The sequence below is a fragment of the Parasteatoda tepidariorum genome, chromosome 2, assembly GCF_043381705.1.
Source record: "Parasteatoda tepidariorum isolate YZ-2023 chromosome 2, CAS_Ptep_4.0, whole genome shotgun sequence".
In the NCBI taxonomy this organism is placed as follows: domain Eukaryota; kingdom Metazoa; phylum Arthropoda; class Arachnida; order Araneae; family Theridiidae; genus Parasteatoda; species Parasteatoda tepidariorum.
In genome coordinates, this window is record NC_092205.1 from 85,155,519 (window position 1) to 85,172,557 (window position 17,039).

The following is a 17,039-nucleotide window of genomic DNA, read 5'->3' on the forward strand; positions in this document are numbered from 1 at the left end:
ATATATATATATATATATATGGTCCTTTCTTTGGTCACAATCAAGTAAATACAGAGTTCAAAGTGTCTGGCATTGAGGTCACCTGCATTAAAACTCTGGACGACTGCCATCCATAAAATGGGCATTCTTGTTGCATTATACAAATTGCGAGACTGTTGTGTCACTGTTGAGGACCTATTCCTTCGAACTGGGAATCTCAAGTAACAATCTTGAGCAATCGTTGCTGCCTTCTTGTGACCTTGACTAGGTCGGCAGACCATTGTTCCCCTTTCTGTAAGCTGTTTCCACATAGAGTACCCATATTTATCGAAACACCGAAGCCTCAACAACAAGTAGTCTGTTATTGATCCTTTCAGTCTCATAAATATCTACCATATTATGGCATCTAGATGATGAAGACTGGCCATGCAGGAGATGAGTAGACAAATAAATGCAATAAAAAACAAGGATCAGGCTAAGCTACGATGTTTCAAAATGCTCTTATGCTACAAGCTGAGCAAATGAGATACCACTACACAAGCACAATCACAACACCACCATCCTATGACATCATAGTCCCCTGCATGGCAGAAGTGTCCGCGAAGAGCTCAGCTATCATCTTATACCTTATTTGAGTATTTGCTTAACTTATATTATTCTTCTTCTTTTAAAAAATTTTTTTTAATATTGAGAAAAATGAAAAAGTTTAATATAAACATTATTTTTAGAAAGTTTAATATAAATATTACAGATAACACATAGTCTCCAAAATATGTATTAAAATTAATATAACTATCATAAAACCCATATTTATATTTAATAATTTAAAACTTAAATAAACTTTGAAATAAAAATAAATTCGGAAAAATGCAAAATACACCAGTTTAATTTATAGCTATAGTTCTCTTCTGGTTTTAAGAAATACTAGAATGAGACTTATAACTAGAATAATCTTATACCTTATTTGGGTATTTGCGTCACTTATTTTATTCTTCTTTTTATAAAAAAAAAAATTATTAACATTGAGAAAAATGAAGAAGTTTAATGTAAACATTATTTTTAGAAAGTTTGGTATAAATATTATAGATAACACATAGTTTCCAAAATATATATTAAAGTTAATATAACTATCATAAAACTCATATTTATATTTAATAATTTAAAACTTAAATAAACTTTGAAATAAAAATAAATTCGAAAAAATGCAAAATACACCAGTTTAATTTATAGCTGTAGTTCTCTTCTGGTTTTAAGAAATACTAGAATAAAACTATTTAATAACCTCATGGCTTTTGGATGGATTAAATCAGATTTTTAAACTCTCTCTCTCTCTTGAAATATTTCATTTTAACATATAAATCCGATTTCTAAGCTATAAGTATGTAATAATCTCTTCAGCGCAATCCTTCAAAGGTTCTAGAAATTCTGAGGAATATTGAGTTCTCAACATTTTTATCTACACATTTCTGGCAGTTTTGAGAAATGATGGGGAAAGGTATTAAATTTCTTCTTAGAAAATTGGTGTTTAGAAAAGTCTTCAGCATAATCTCAGATTCTTTTTTAAATATATTATTTTTTTAAAATTTTTTAAGAAGTTATTTAGCCAGTGACAGCTTTATTTTTATTAAAAATTATCAATAATTCTCTCTAGTGATGCTTATTAATAATGCTTTCTTACCTTATGATTTTTGATTGAATAACCCCAAAATATTTCTATCTATCTTTAAATTAATAAAGTTATCAGCACTAGATATTTTTCTAAATAAATAGACTTCTAATTATTGTAATATTGTTTTCAGTTAATTTTGCTTGACGCAATAATTGATGCAGCAATGAATTACAAATTCGTCGACGAAAAAAAAATATTATTAAAACACAAAATACACTACTCTACAATAGTGGAAGACACAATTACAGTTTTTGACATTTTTTTAATTTCTCAAGAAATACTTGAAAACTTGTTTTTAACTTCAGAATTGTTTAGTTCACGCAATTATTCATACTTTGCTATAAAATTTAAAGCTGTCAGAGATTTGAAAGACCAACAATAAATTACAAAAGGAAACAAGTATTTTTGAACACCCTATGACAGAAAATCGAGAAATAAGCTTTTAACTTGTATCTAATTAATAATTAATAATTGTAAAGTAATTACTTTGGTTGTTATTTTCAATAACTGCGCTACATTTCGTGAATCTAGCTTAAATATTTATGGAGAAGTATAAACATTATTATAAAAAAAAAAATTTTTTTTGTCTTATATTTTTTGATATAATTTTTTAAAATATTCGGAAAAATTAAATAAATTTTTTTGCAATTTAAAATTATTTACAAAAATGCTCTAAAATTACTCGTAGAATAAAATATTAAAAAATGCGCAAGATATGAGTATTTGAAGTAGTTCTTTTGTGGTGCACATGCACGGAAAAAATATTAAAATAATTTTTCATAATTTTGTAACGAATCGTGTTTGGCAAGTACTGGAAAAAAAATTTAATATCTTAAAAACGTTAAAAATATCAAGCGATTTTCTAAGTAGTTCTTGCTCTTTTTAAAAGAAAGCTCAAAACGAAAAGGAGTTTCTCACAACTATTATTATTAAGTATTGACAATTACACTACATTATAATAACCTGGCAGCAAGAACAAAATTAATATGCGAAAAACCCCTCATCGTTTCGAACTTTCCTTTAAAAAGTACAAAAACGACTTAGAAAATTGCTTGAAACTCTTAACGTTTTCAATATATTTAAGCCAATTTTTTCCATTAGTTGCCAAAAATGATTCACACGAAATTATGAAAAAATAATTCGAAATTTTTTCCGCGCTTGTGCAATACAAAAGAATTACTTTAAATACACATATCTTGCACATTTTTTAACAATTTCCTTTTTTTAAATTTTAAGACAATAATTTTGTAATTAATTTTACACCGCTCCAAAACTTTTGTTTAATTTATTGAATCTTATTAAAGTTATAGCAACAAAACGTAAGAAAAGAATAAATTTTTTATAAACTTGCTAATTTCTCCACAAAAATTCTAGCTGCATTTACGAAATTCTATGCAGTGTTTGCAAGCTACAACCAAAGTAATTGATACAAGTTGCAAACTTATTGCTTGATTTTCTGGCATAATGTGTTAAAAAACACTTGTGTTATTCAGTAATTTATTGTCGGTTTCTAAAATCTCTGAGAAGTATAAATTTTATTTCAAAGTATAGGATGAACTAATGTATTCTCCTCTAAGTTTTTCTTGATAAATTCAAAAGAAAATTATTACAAACTGAAAGTCTCTCTTCCATAATTGTAAGGTATAGTATACACTTCATCGTAAGCAGAGATAGATTTTAGGCTGTATTTTTTAGGATTGTTGCTTTTTACTTCCGTAGAGCATTTGTCTATAATACATATGTATGATAAACGTTGTCACTCAAATATGTTTTGATTTATTAAGACATTACCAATTATTTTTACAACAGACTTGCTTAAAGCTATTTGTTTATCTGTTGGACAATATTTCATATTTATCTATTATCATCGACCTTTTCTTTTATGAAATGAATCCTCACACCTTATTTACTTCGTTAGTTCTCAAAACTGTTTTAATAAAACTTATTGCACTTCAGTTATCTATGTGCAATCATGCAGAAATTTTATTTTCAGTCATTTCTTCAATTAGATTTTTAATGTAGACTAGTTCTCGACAGCATTTCGCAGTTTCAAAATATTTCATTCCTAGGTGTTATGAAACTATATCTGTTTGTTTTGATGAACACCAACCCATTGTTTCTCAAAGAAAAATATTCAGGATCATACGAGTTTCATTTCATACGAGTTTGAGGATCATGCGAGTTTCAGAATCATACGAGTCTCAGGATCAGACGAGTTTCAGGATTATACGAGTTTCATGATTATTCAGATCTAATTTTCCCATTGTATAGTCAGAACTAGAATAGGCAACTAGTTCTTCCCGAATTACCATCTTTAAATAAACTTCATGCTTCCTTTTGGCTTTATTAAAATTCTTCTAGCAATTGCTATATTTTCCTTTGGGTGATTCTCAACGTGTCTTCTACTGTTATTTCATTTTATAACTTTTTTATAATTTTATAACAGTCATTGAACAGCCAACCCAATTTAAGATTTACGGCTACCAATGTTCAACTCCGCAGCCTTGGATTTTGAACCCAATCCAGAAGACAAGGGGACGCCTGGATCAAGCATTGGAGAAAATTTGCCTTCGTGGAGGACTTTTTGATGCAACTAACCCGTATTTGCTTTACATTTAGAGAAAAACCACGAAAACCTTTCACGAATTGTCAGGCAGCAAGGAAGCTCTAACTCATGACCCGTCTACCACTAAGGATATTTTACGTCAGCACTGTTGTCGGTGCAAGCCGTTTGCAGAATTCAAATCGACCACCTATCGCTGAAGTCGAACCCAGATCACCTCCTTGGGGAGAGCACTCTAAAACTCCAAAACTCTCCACTGTTACCACTCCACTCTCCACTGTCCTCCAAAACTACTGTCATTTGCCGCAAAAATTGCAGCTGGTTTTTTACTGCACATTACTTTAATTTAACAAACTACCTTATTTTCTTGTCTCCTATCAATAATAGTCGTAAATCATTCCAAATAAGTCCAGAAATGGCTGTTTTAGCGTTAAATGGTGATCTGGCAAACAACTCCACTAGCTCGAAAAGTTAGCTGCCCCCTTGTGTAAGAAAAAATGTATGGTCAAAGCTACCAGAATGTAGAAAAATTTTCTGTGTCTCTATGGGCTCTATGGGAAGACCAAAAATGCACGATACTTTTCACCAAAGCGCTTTGGTGAAAATTTTGGTAAAATTAACACTGAAATAAAATTTTAATGTGGTATTGTGTGATTTTTTAAAATTATTTTTCTTATTTTTATCTCAGTTCCTCTTTAAAATTTATTCTCATAACTGAATCTAGTTCGTCCCATGATCTCATCTCAATTTCTTTTCGTAAGTTATGAACGAAATTAACACGTTTTGCTTTGCTAGGACTGAATAAAATTCCCTCATAAACCTCTATAGCTAGTGTTATAGTTTTATCTTGATTTATAAAGAAGAAAAAAATTCGATTTTATCTGATTGAAACCTATTCCGATTAAAAAAACTTCCAACCTTTTATTCCAATTTAAAAAAGCTTTCTTTAAGCCATATAATGCCTTTTTTGGTTTGCATTCTTTTTTAATATTCTATGGCATCTTCATGTATATTTTTTCATCGAATTTTCCATAGATAAAATAAGTTTGTACGTAAAATGCTATCATATATCATACCATTTCTTCATCGTTAGACCAAACATAGTTCTTAAAGATATGCAGCACTTACAACAAGACTAAATGTTTAGACAGTTTTCACCACATTTTTGTTTCTCTTAATTCTAAACGTGTTTTAATTTTTCAATTTTTTTTTAATTCTGTTAACCCGTTTATTGCTTAGAATTTCTTATATTTTACTTCACTGTTTTCATCAACTGTCAACGTTTCATTCTTTTTCAAAGATTCTTTTTTGTCTGGAAAAGCTATCTTCCAGTTTTCCCTATCAAGTCCATCTAGTCTTCTTGAGGCGTTAAAAGAACAAAATCTTTCAAGTAGGCTGGTTGTTTTCTATCTACTTTGTTTTAGTTCCTAATTCTTTTAAATTAAATTCTTCCTGTAACACATCTGATGTTTCGACTCGTTCTTTTTCAGATTCTTCTGTAAATATTTTTCAACTTTTGCATCATCTTTAGATTGAATTTCTTCAGTTTTTGATTTGCTTATATGTTTATGTTCGAAAATACTACATACTACATCTCTTGAAATTCTTATTTTTCTGTTTTCTTTACCTCATAATGTAACTATTTGGTAACTTTTCTTAGAACACATTTCAGCTGGAGTTGTGTTTACAACATTTAATGATTTAACAAATATGCTGCACTCTATAGAGTTTCACCCCTTCATCTTAGAGTTAACAATTACGGTTCTTGTACGAGTCTACCTACGATTCAAGATTTCAGCTTTGCTATTTAATTCATAAGAATATAGAATGTTGTAATCTAGAACAAATCTCCCTGCTTTTATTTAGTTTTAAATTCATTTAAAGTATATTCACCTCCCTTATCATTGCTAATTTTTGAAATACTCAATAATCATTTTGCTAAGACTTCCTTGGTGTAGTTCTTCACTTTCTCTGTTGCTTCAAATTTATTTTTAATTGAATAAACCATCAAAAAATGTATTAAATCGTGTGAACAAAGGTACAAAATACTTCTTCATGCCCCATGTGTTGTGTTCTTGGTTCACAAACATCTGTGTCTATTGACTGAAATGGTTTAGTTGTTCTAGAAGTTTTACCTGAAAATTGAGTTCTAGCTTGTTTACCTTTTACGCATTCTTCACAAGGACGAGAAATATTCTTAATTTCATCAGTTTTCAAATTCATCCCGGTTGAGTAATTTCTTCATACATTCAGTTTTGAAATACCCAAGTTTTCTGTGCTATGAATTCGTATTATTCTCTTCACTTGTAATGTGGACTTTCTCTTTTTATCCTCTAACACAGCGTTTCCCTCTTTAGAAATTTTACCCTTATCTTTCACGAATTTTACTACGCCAACATTTTCAGTTATGACATTAACACGCAAGAAATTTTTACTCAAATAATATATTTTTCAAAATGTATCTTTCAGATTCAATAACATCCAGGTTTCATTCCTTTTTCAATTTTTTCGCCAAAGCAATTTTCTATTCAAATATTTCTTAGATTTTTAAAGCACTATTATTTTTTACCATATAGAAAGAACATCTCTAATCAACTTTCCAAGCATCTGAAAAATCAAAATATTTATTTAAAGTTCAAAACGATGTATCTTGATCTTATTTTTTGTTGGTTTTACGAAAATAACTATCTTTATCCAAGTGATTATTCCTCTTACATATATTATAATTATAAGATTAACTATTTTTAAAATGTGATGTACTTTTGCAATTGAAACAAGTTAATTTCTTTAAACGAGTTTGTTTAACTTTTAAAGTTGCATAATTAAGATAAATGATCAGTAGGGGAGAGTGGGGTCAATTGTAACAGGGTATGATTGTAACGGAGTAAAAATTTCGAGCTTCGGGTTCTAGATTTGGTTCCTAGGTGGCGCACAAGGTGTATTTAATAAATCTACATGTACACCCCTGATGGCAACCATTTTTATGTACTTTTGGAAGAGTTACATCACAAAAGATATTTTCACGCTACGTAAGTACTTTTTTTGGTATTAGAATATTATATTGTAACAAAGTAATTTTGTTTAAACAAATAAAAATTATTAACCGAATATGTAAGTGGACACCTTAATTAACATTTCAATAAAAAAAAAATTAGTTTTGCTAATTAACTAGCATTGTTTTTAACAAATGAAGCTGAAATGGCGTCTTGGGGACAATTGTAACAATAAGTAAAGGGACGATTGTAACAGCTGAAAATAAATAATCTTATGTTTACAAACCATTACTTAACTCTTTAAGAACCACCAATAGTTTCCTATATCATTTATATTATGTTGCATGTGCATTATTTTATTTGTCACCTTTCACAGCATAAATTAAAATTTTTAACCCCTTAAAGTTAAAAGTTTAACCCTTTAGGTCTCTGCTCATTATTATTTTTACTCCTAAAATATCACTACTATTTTGATCAATAAAAAAATATATCACAACTATGATAATATGTATAATTAACTATGTTTTAGTTGAATTTATGAACTGTTACAATTGACCCCGTAAGTGGGGACAATTGTAACAAGTGCACGACTGTCAAAAATTGTTAATAACTAATATAATAATATTTAAAATAAGGTATTTAATTTTTTTTCTAGTAGAGGATAGTCTACTTTACTCGTCTGTCAATTAATACTAATAATATATTGGATTTTTTGTTAGTTAAAAATAGTTAAGTAAAAAATGTTACAATTGACCCCACTCTCCCCTACTATTACATTTAAAAACCTCTTCTAATCTGCGTTTTAAAGCAAAAATTTCTTCCTTTCCTGCCAATTTTATACTTTATTCTTCATTCATTAAACTTGGTGTAAAATTCGTTTAAGTCTTTTCTTTTTTCTCAGCAGATTCACAAGCATTTTTTAAACGCTTATATTGTTCAAGATTAATAAATTAAAGTTTAGATATAACCCTTTCATCATCAATTTGTTTATTCATTGTGTTCAAAATAATTGTAATATGTTCTAATTTGCTTATGATATGGTATTTTTATTTGCTTCGCACAATTTGCAATTGGCTTCGAGGTTGGAAACATCTCCGATGATGATCCGAAGACATGCCATCAAAATTTTGATCCTCTGCAGAGGGAATGGATCATCCCCTTTAGTAGCCCGACAACCTGCTCGAGAAGTCGAGCACTTTACTGTCGAGCAGTTTAACGAGTATCGATACCCCGCTTCCTTGGTATACTGATCAAAGTGTTCACCCACCCGCTTACTGACTGAATAATTATTAAACTGATGTAAATGTAAGAGTTTCAGAATAAATGAATGGAAGAAAACCAACTCCAAAAACGGAAGTTTCAACCATAAGCAAATCCTCTGAAAATACTACGGAACAAAATTGGTAATAATATGTTATTATTATCTAATACCTATAGACATTGCCAAAGTTGACGTTTCTTCACTGACATAAAATTTATCTGCAATCAACAAGTTATTAGTAGCAACTAATTTAGATACTCTCCATTTCAAAGGAAAAAAATCTCAACAACTGACTACCATTAACAAACTCACAGCCATTAATTGAATGTTGATAGTCAAGTAACACAAGTTAACCCTCTGACTTGGCACTGTTATGTATTTTGAATACAATTTTATGAAAATCAATTCACTCATATGAAATAAAATGCATAGAAAAAAATATTATAACAAAATAAATTACTTAGCACAATAGAGAGGAAACTGTAAATTACGACTGCAATTAACTTATAATTATTTTTTTATTTATTTTAACATTGTAAAATTCTGGCAAAAAGTTTTAGATTAAGTTTTGCTTGTACTCGGTGAAAGTACCTATTTGATATAAACTAAGTTTTAAAAAATAGAAAATTCGAAAAAAATAGACAATATGTAATTTTGGCGTCAACCAAGCAGAAGAACGCTGTTTGTTTACACTAAAAATAAACGCGGAAAAATGTTTCGATAAATTTATACCAAAATTTCTTATTTTTTAAAAAAAAATAATAATGATAGAAATTATTGTTTTCTATTTTAAAGTACTTTAACACTTTCACTTGCAAGTAATATCTGAAAGTAATAAAGTAATATTTGAGCAATATAAATAGAATATGAAATAACTAAAAACTATATCTGTTTTAAATATAATGTATAATACATAACATATTCAAAGATCCAGCATATATCTATAGGAAGTGCACATTATTCACATCTAGAACTTACATATGTTTGAACTTCTCGTTAATATGCAGATATAAATATCATCTTTAAATTCATACGTTATTTTTCAGAGATTTTCAAAATATCCAAACACACTTAATGGTTACTCACTTTAAAGGCATTTAAATATCTCTGCAGTATCCAAAGCATTATATGTTCTAGATGAGTTTGGATATCCATGGGATATTTGTGACTATGTGAGCTTGATATAACTTTGCACCCTAAAGCGTAACAAAACGCATGAAACAAATATGAAAATTTCTGCAATTTGCGAGAATGTTCGTTATAATGACAACAAATATGTGCTATACGTCTATATAGTGCTTATATTATAAAAAGGTATTGTAAAAAAAAAATTCCATCATGTGTTATATAAGAAAACTAAAATATTTTTTTTTCTTATAAATATTTTACACATGTTCTAGAACATGTTTTTGTTAGCAATCATCCTAGAAAAACTGAATGCTGCTCAAATCGTTTTTGATGGCCAAAAGATTGTATAGCAAATAAGATAAGTTTCTGCGTATAAAACAAATAGTGGCAAGTAAAAATACAAGATGTCTGAATTCCGAATAAAAACAAATTTCAAAGCACAAAATTGGAATAAAACACTTTTCTAAATGAGAATACCTATGTTTTTCCTTTTTCTTTTCTTTTATATTTTACCATCACGTAGTACGTAAATTGTGTCTGATGCGGCAAAGTACTTTTCAATGACTGTGGATCAGACACAAATAAGAAAGCGAGATTTTTTACTTTCTTCCTGAATTTTTTATTTGTTTATTTATTTTTTTATTTTGCAATATACTTGTAATGTTTGATTTCCAGAGGGTACAATTTAAACTAAGGTATAAGTACTATGAAACATCAGTTTTTTTACAACTTTTATTCTTTCTCAGTTTTTTTCAAAAACTTTAAAAAAAATAGAGAGAGATTGAAAAGAGGATTGGAAAAAGTGGAAAAAATAATGTTGGTGATAAAATGTTGAATTATATATACCTCATTTAAAAATATTGTTATAAACAGAAAAAAAAACCTAGATTATTTTTCGAAACTGATGTTGGATCAGTCTCACTCTGAATCTCAACTCTGAACCTTATTCACTGGTCATATTTCGTTTTATTTGTTTTTAGATATAGTTTTATATAAAATAATGTTTCAATCAAGAAATATACTTGGATCATCATTTTTTTCTTTAAAGTTGCCAATTGGCTAAAAAATAAATTTTAATCACTCGCAGAAGTAAAACTCTCACTTTTGACGATTCAGCAATCCTTGAGCCGTAATTCGTTAATTTTGAGAATTATTTCGTCACGAAATCATGTGATTTGTAATAAAACGCAAACTCTTAAATGTATGACGAAAACGTTTCCTAAACACGGAACATTATCGCATTGTTTAGTGGGAGATTGTTAACTAGAATTACGAAACTAGAATGAAGATTAAACAATTGAAAATAAAGTGACGAACATTCCAACTGGACCATATGGTTGTCAAGGAGTCAAGATCCCGAATTTGAATCCCACTTAGGGTATGTATGTGATTTATCTCTCTGTCCTTCCTATGTTGCTTGGGCGACAATGATTGACCTTTATGAATCCCACCATAAAGTGATTATAAGAAAATTTAATATATTAGGCACTACGAGATTCCTTTTTTAATAAAAAAATGACGAAATATTTCTTTAATTTCGAAGAAAATTCGTTTTCTTGAAGAAGTGACTATAGTTATTTTATCACATAGACGAAAAATTTTTTCTCAGAGTATATACCAATTAAAAGTTTCCTCAAAAATGAAGCAAGATTTGCGGTATTTGAGTATCTATTTTTTTACAGTCGCGATTTAGTCAAAATCTCATTTAAAAAATAAAACGATTGCTCTATAAGAGAGTGCATATTATCAGTTTTAATATACCATCATCTGATGCGACTAATACCTATGTTGTAATTAATGTAAAATATAATCACAAATAATTAAAAACTTTTTTGTGGCATACTCTTTCATTTACAAAAAAGTTCACATTAATTTCCTTTCCTTCACTATTATTTCAAAACCATTTCTTGAATTTTAATTCTTTGAAAATCGAAAAACTAAAAAGGGTATCAAAAATGTCATTGTAACAAAACGGCGCTCGTTTTTAAGAAATATAAATTGATACATCGGAAGATAACGAATGTTATCTTAACTAACTTCCGTTGAACAATAAACAATTAAGTACTTTTTAATTTCTAGTGGCAGGGGGTATTTTCACAGGATAAAAATAACACAAATCAAGAGAACAATGATATAAAAAATTAAGAACCGTCATTTCCTCATTCGAGACCTTGCTCCCCAGTATCAGTCAGCGATAGTTGCTCCACGGAGAGCACTGCAAAGGAGAACGCGGCGGACTTCCATTACTAAATGACCTCGACGTATAAAGCAATATGGATCAGAAGCCAGTTTGAATCTGTATAAGTACACTGTAAATATTTAACCAGTATTTGGTGCAAAGTTTCTCATTGTCCCAAAGTTTGGTTAAATCAAATATTATGTTATTTCAGTTACACCATAAATTGTTAAGTATGATCGAGAAATGCTTCCATGGTGCAAGTGAATGCACCAAAATTTTATAAAAACACTCAAACCTTTGACGGTGGTAGTAAACTGAACAATATTTGTTTACGACGCTATGTTTTCGATACAACTCGATCTTGGTATATCGGGACTGCTCATGCATGCTGTTTCAAGCATCAACTCTTTTAGATTGGTTACAAAATGGTTAGAGGTATGTCATAAAATAGCCCACTTATGGTACATAGTTTTGTTGCGGTAAATAGCAAACGTGGCCTGCATTTGGGTGGTTTAAAAATACCCAATAATGGTGCAATCTTCTACTGCTTTTATAATAGAAGAAAAAAGAAAGAATGAAAATAAGTGTTTTGTTTCTTCAGAACACTTATTGTTGGTGCAACCTTCTAATAATGTTTCGAGGTAATTAAAATATCAAAATATGGTAAAATTGCCCTCCATTTTATGCAGCTAGCAAATGAATACCAATTTTTGGTGCAACGTGGCTCGCAATTTTTAACAGTATAAGCGACAAGGTAGTCAAGTTCAATAAAGAGCTTTTACTGAGCCATGGCTGCGTGGTGCGGCCAGTCGGGAATGTTATTTCGCTCGAGATCCTTCAACTTTCTGTTAAAATTTCTTTCCATTAGTTGCTTACTAAAATTATTGAAGAATTTTTTTCTTGAATATTCGTTTAAAAGTTGAAAAAAGGGCCTGGCTATTACTGTCCGGTTATATGGAGGTGTCCTTTTTGATCAAATCATTAGCCATTCCATTGCCTCTAATTCCGCAGTGAGAAGAACAATTAAGTATAGAAGTATTTCTTACTGTGCTCATATATTTTAATGTCATAATTTTTTTTTTATTTAAACTAAAGCTATTTATATAAATTTTTAATTTTTTTTATTTGTCTGATTCTTGCATTCTTAGTCTAGTAGACATATTTCAAATCTCATAGAAAAAAATATATTCTTCAATCAAAGGTATAAAACGAAAATGTTGAAATATACGAATAAAACTTTTTAAATTAATGAATATATTGAAAATTCTTGAATTGTTATTACATTTATAAAATTTTTACCGAGATTTTTAAAAACGATAACAAGGAAAATTAGTATGCTTTGAAATAACATTTTTGTAGCATTGAAAAATTGATGACATTAGATTAAAGGAAAGTTGAGTAAAATAAAAAAATAAATAAAGGAAAGCAGCTATAAAAACTGAGCACTAAAACACCATAAAAATTGAAAAAGCTGAAAAAATATTTTGGACTGTAAAAGCCGTTCCAAGCTTTTACTATTTCCACGAGGAAAAACGTATTTATATTCTGTGTGTAAGAGATTTAAACTTTTTCTTAAATATTTCCTTAGTAATTTAAATTTTATTATTAAGCCTGTTGTAGAATATTAATTACATTTTATTTCGCGTGAAATAAAATCTATTCAATACCAATGAATTGAAAAGAAAAGATGAAAGCGAATTCTTGTCAAAATACTTTTTGAAATGTTTCTTTCTATACTTTCTTCATCGTCAAATTTTATAGATCATAGAAATTGAATGAGAGAACTTGCGAAATAATTTAGAATTTCATACATTTACTTACTTTTTCATTGCACATCCACTTTGAAGTCAGTTACTTAACATTACATAAGATTTTAAAATTTATTTTGGATAATATAATACTCCTAATTTTATAAAAGAAGATATATAAAAAATGTATTTATAATAATTACATAACCAATACAGATACATGATAAAATGTTTAAAATTTGAATGATTTATTATATTAAATAATTAACTTCATTAAGAACGTATTAGTGTGCAATTGCTATAAAATCAACTCGTTTTCTCCTCAATTATAATCTGAAACACCAGTTTCTCGTAGCTAAAAAGCTATCTCAATTGATAATCTGTTGTCATTATTCCCGTTGTTCCGAGCCGTTATATAAAGCATAACTGTAATTAAATTTTAACTATTTAGCCGCGATGAACTATAGAATTGCAAAAATTATATTCATTTTCCCATAGCCTCTGATAAAAGATTAATATTCAATCATGATAATTGTCTGATTCCCTGTTATGGTACTTCTTTGTTGATAATAACTAAAAGGCTACCTGAACCATCTGTTGTTGTTGTTGTTCCATCTGTATCTGTTGTTATTCGAACCATTATTTTATAATATATAACTGAAGTTAGCTTTATGATTTTTTAATTGCGATTAAATATATAATTACCACAATTAATTATATTCAATATCATATAACCTCATATAGCCAAATTATATTCATTCGTAAGAATCACTCTGATGATTCATGAGAATCATCAGAGAGATTACCATCTAAAATGATAAAAATTGAAAGAATTGAACATCCTGACTATTTGACTAATTTCTGATCTTATAATCGGATTTGTACTTTCTGGGACACAATTTTAATTGTTCAAGAATTTTATTAAATATGCTAATTATTACAGAAAATATGATATGTGAAAATGGTGGGAGTTTTCTAGCCGTTATACATTGATGGGAGACATCTTTCCAGCTTTTATCCTTTACCATTAAGTCAAAAAATATATTATTTCAATTAGTCTTGTAATTTGCTTAAATTAATACGCAAAATTTAAACAAAATATAGAAGAGATTCATTGTTAACATGAACTGTTCGTTTCGAACCTTTTATTTCTGGTACGTTACATCTCAGTTTGTTTCAGTTTTTTGTTATCGACAAAAAATAAACCAAACTCTGGGGAGTGACAGCCCATTGAGGGCCAATGAAAACATTGTCTAACCCAGTTCTTTTTATCTAGGACGGATTTTCCCGTTTCGTGGTCAGCCGAACATGGATTCCCCAGTGTTTAATGCCCTAACAAGTTTGATACTAAGTTTATCTACCCACTGCTGACAGGAGCATATCCTTAGCCAGGTTAGATTATAGAACTCCGAACTTGTAACATTGGAGCGCGAAGCTTTACCAGTCAGCCACCAAACCGAGAATTAAACAAGAGAAAATTCACCAGTTCTGTCACAATATACATATGTTACAATATTTTCTGCTACAATATATTTTTTGGGACAATATACAATGCCGTATAATATAGTATAGATCAGTGGTTCCTAATTTTTTTCCACTAAGGAACCCCAAATAACCCTCTTGTGGAATCCCGACATTAAAAAAATTAAAGTAAATAAAGAGGATTGTGTACTTATTAATCATTAAGGAATCATTAAAGGTCCAAAAATACTTAATTTCGACTTTTGAACCTTTTTTTATTTGATAAGATGTTTTATCATAGTTCAATAAGTAATAATATTAAATTAAGTTTAATGTTCGGCAGTTGAATTTACAGTCCTGGAGATGAGTCTACTCTAGCTAAAAATTTGGTTTTATATTGCTATAAAAAAGTTGTTATAAATAACTGTTATAAACGTTGAAAATGGTTATTAGGGAAACATATAGATTAATTAAAGAAGATAGTTGTTTTATTTTGATTTGAAAAGAACAATGTGAAATACTGTTTTAGTTTTTTACAGAAGCACGTCTTTATCATAATTGTTGTTAAACAAATTTTGTAAATATGTTTTTGAAACATTTCAATTCTCTCTCTTGGATATTTTACTTTAAATATCTTTTCCTAAAAGCAATCGTAATAATGGATTATTGATTGAATCTAAATATAATTACAGATTTTAAAAAAAAGTTTTAACTCTCGGAACCCTTTTAACTCATCCCCGGAACCTTGTTCCACGGAGCCATTGGTATATATATTGTGAAACAAAAAGAGACTCATATATCACATAACTTCCTTTTCCTCGTAAAATGCTTTCATATTTATTATAAGCAACAAAATATTCTCCTATATTTATTTGCTGACTAGGAAAACAATATCAACTAAATTGACTTCAACTGACAAATTTCTTGCTTTCACTGGAATAATCCACCCAAGTTTTCCAATAAAACAATTAATGGCAACTTCGAAATAAATTTCTCAGGCTTCCATACATAAAGCTGTCTTCGTTCGCCGAACTACCGCAGTCCCTTAATTGCTTTTACAGATTCCAACAAGACTTTAATGAGTTTGTTAATGGAGAAGGAAGTGTTTCTTTTAAAATTGATACACTGAACTACAAAATTCACTTTGAACACGAGAAGCATACTAATTTACTGATATCATTATCTCTATTAATAAATCAGCACTGAAGCCTTAAAAAGTCTGCATAATTATAAGTCCGACATAAATCCGTGAACCTTCTTTATAGCATCAATCTTTGCTGACGCCTCATTTAAACAGTTTTCAGTTAAATATATTATAAACTCTTTTTCTTAATTATTTACTTGTTAAATATTATATATTTCGCTTAATTATTTTTCCACTTCACAGCTAGAAATTTCTCGGAAAAAATGGTTAAATAACAATTTATTTTTTTATCTATAAACAATATTTATATTTTGCAATATTGAACCAAAATTCTCAAACAATCATTAAAAAATCGTATTCGAACTGTATATTGTATAAAAAAATCGCTTATTGACTGTTTCCAGCTGATATTAACCACCAGATAAACAACCATTATAAACAACCAGAATTTTATCCATACCAACTTGGTTCACTTTATGAAACCACTTGGTTCTTTCCATCTGGGTACATGCTAAAGTCAAGAGGGCTAATCTTTCAGTTTCATGGATGGCTGAACGGGGGCTCGAATCCCAGAGTTGTCACCACATTATTTCTTCCATTTCTTCAATAAGCTACACTCCACGGTTCATTTGACAAATTAACTCAATCTTAACCACTATGTCCATTACCTAAAGAAAGATTTAATTTTAAGAAGAACCCCAATGTCCAGTTAAATTTCCAATTTACGGTTTAGATACCATCATGCTAGTATTGCATATAAAACCATATTGTTTTGTATTCACGGTTTTTAACCAATCGATTTATAAACGGTTTCAAAATCATTAAGGTTAATTAGACGACTTGACTGCTGCCAATTATTTTACCATAATTTTAGAATGAAAATTCTAAAAGTGTTGTTAGACCTAGTTTAGTTT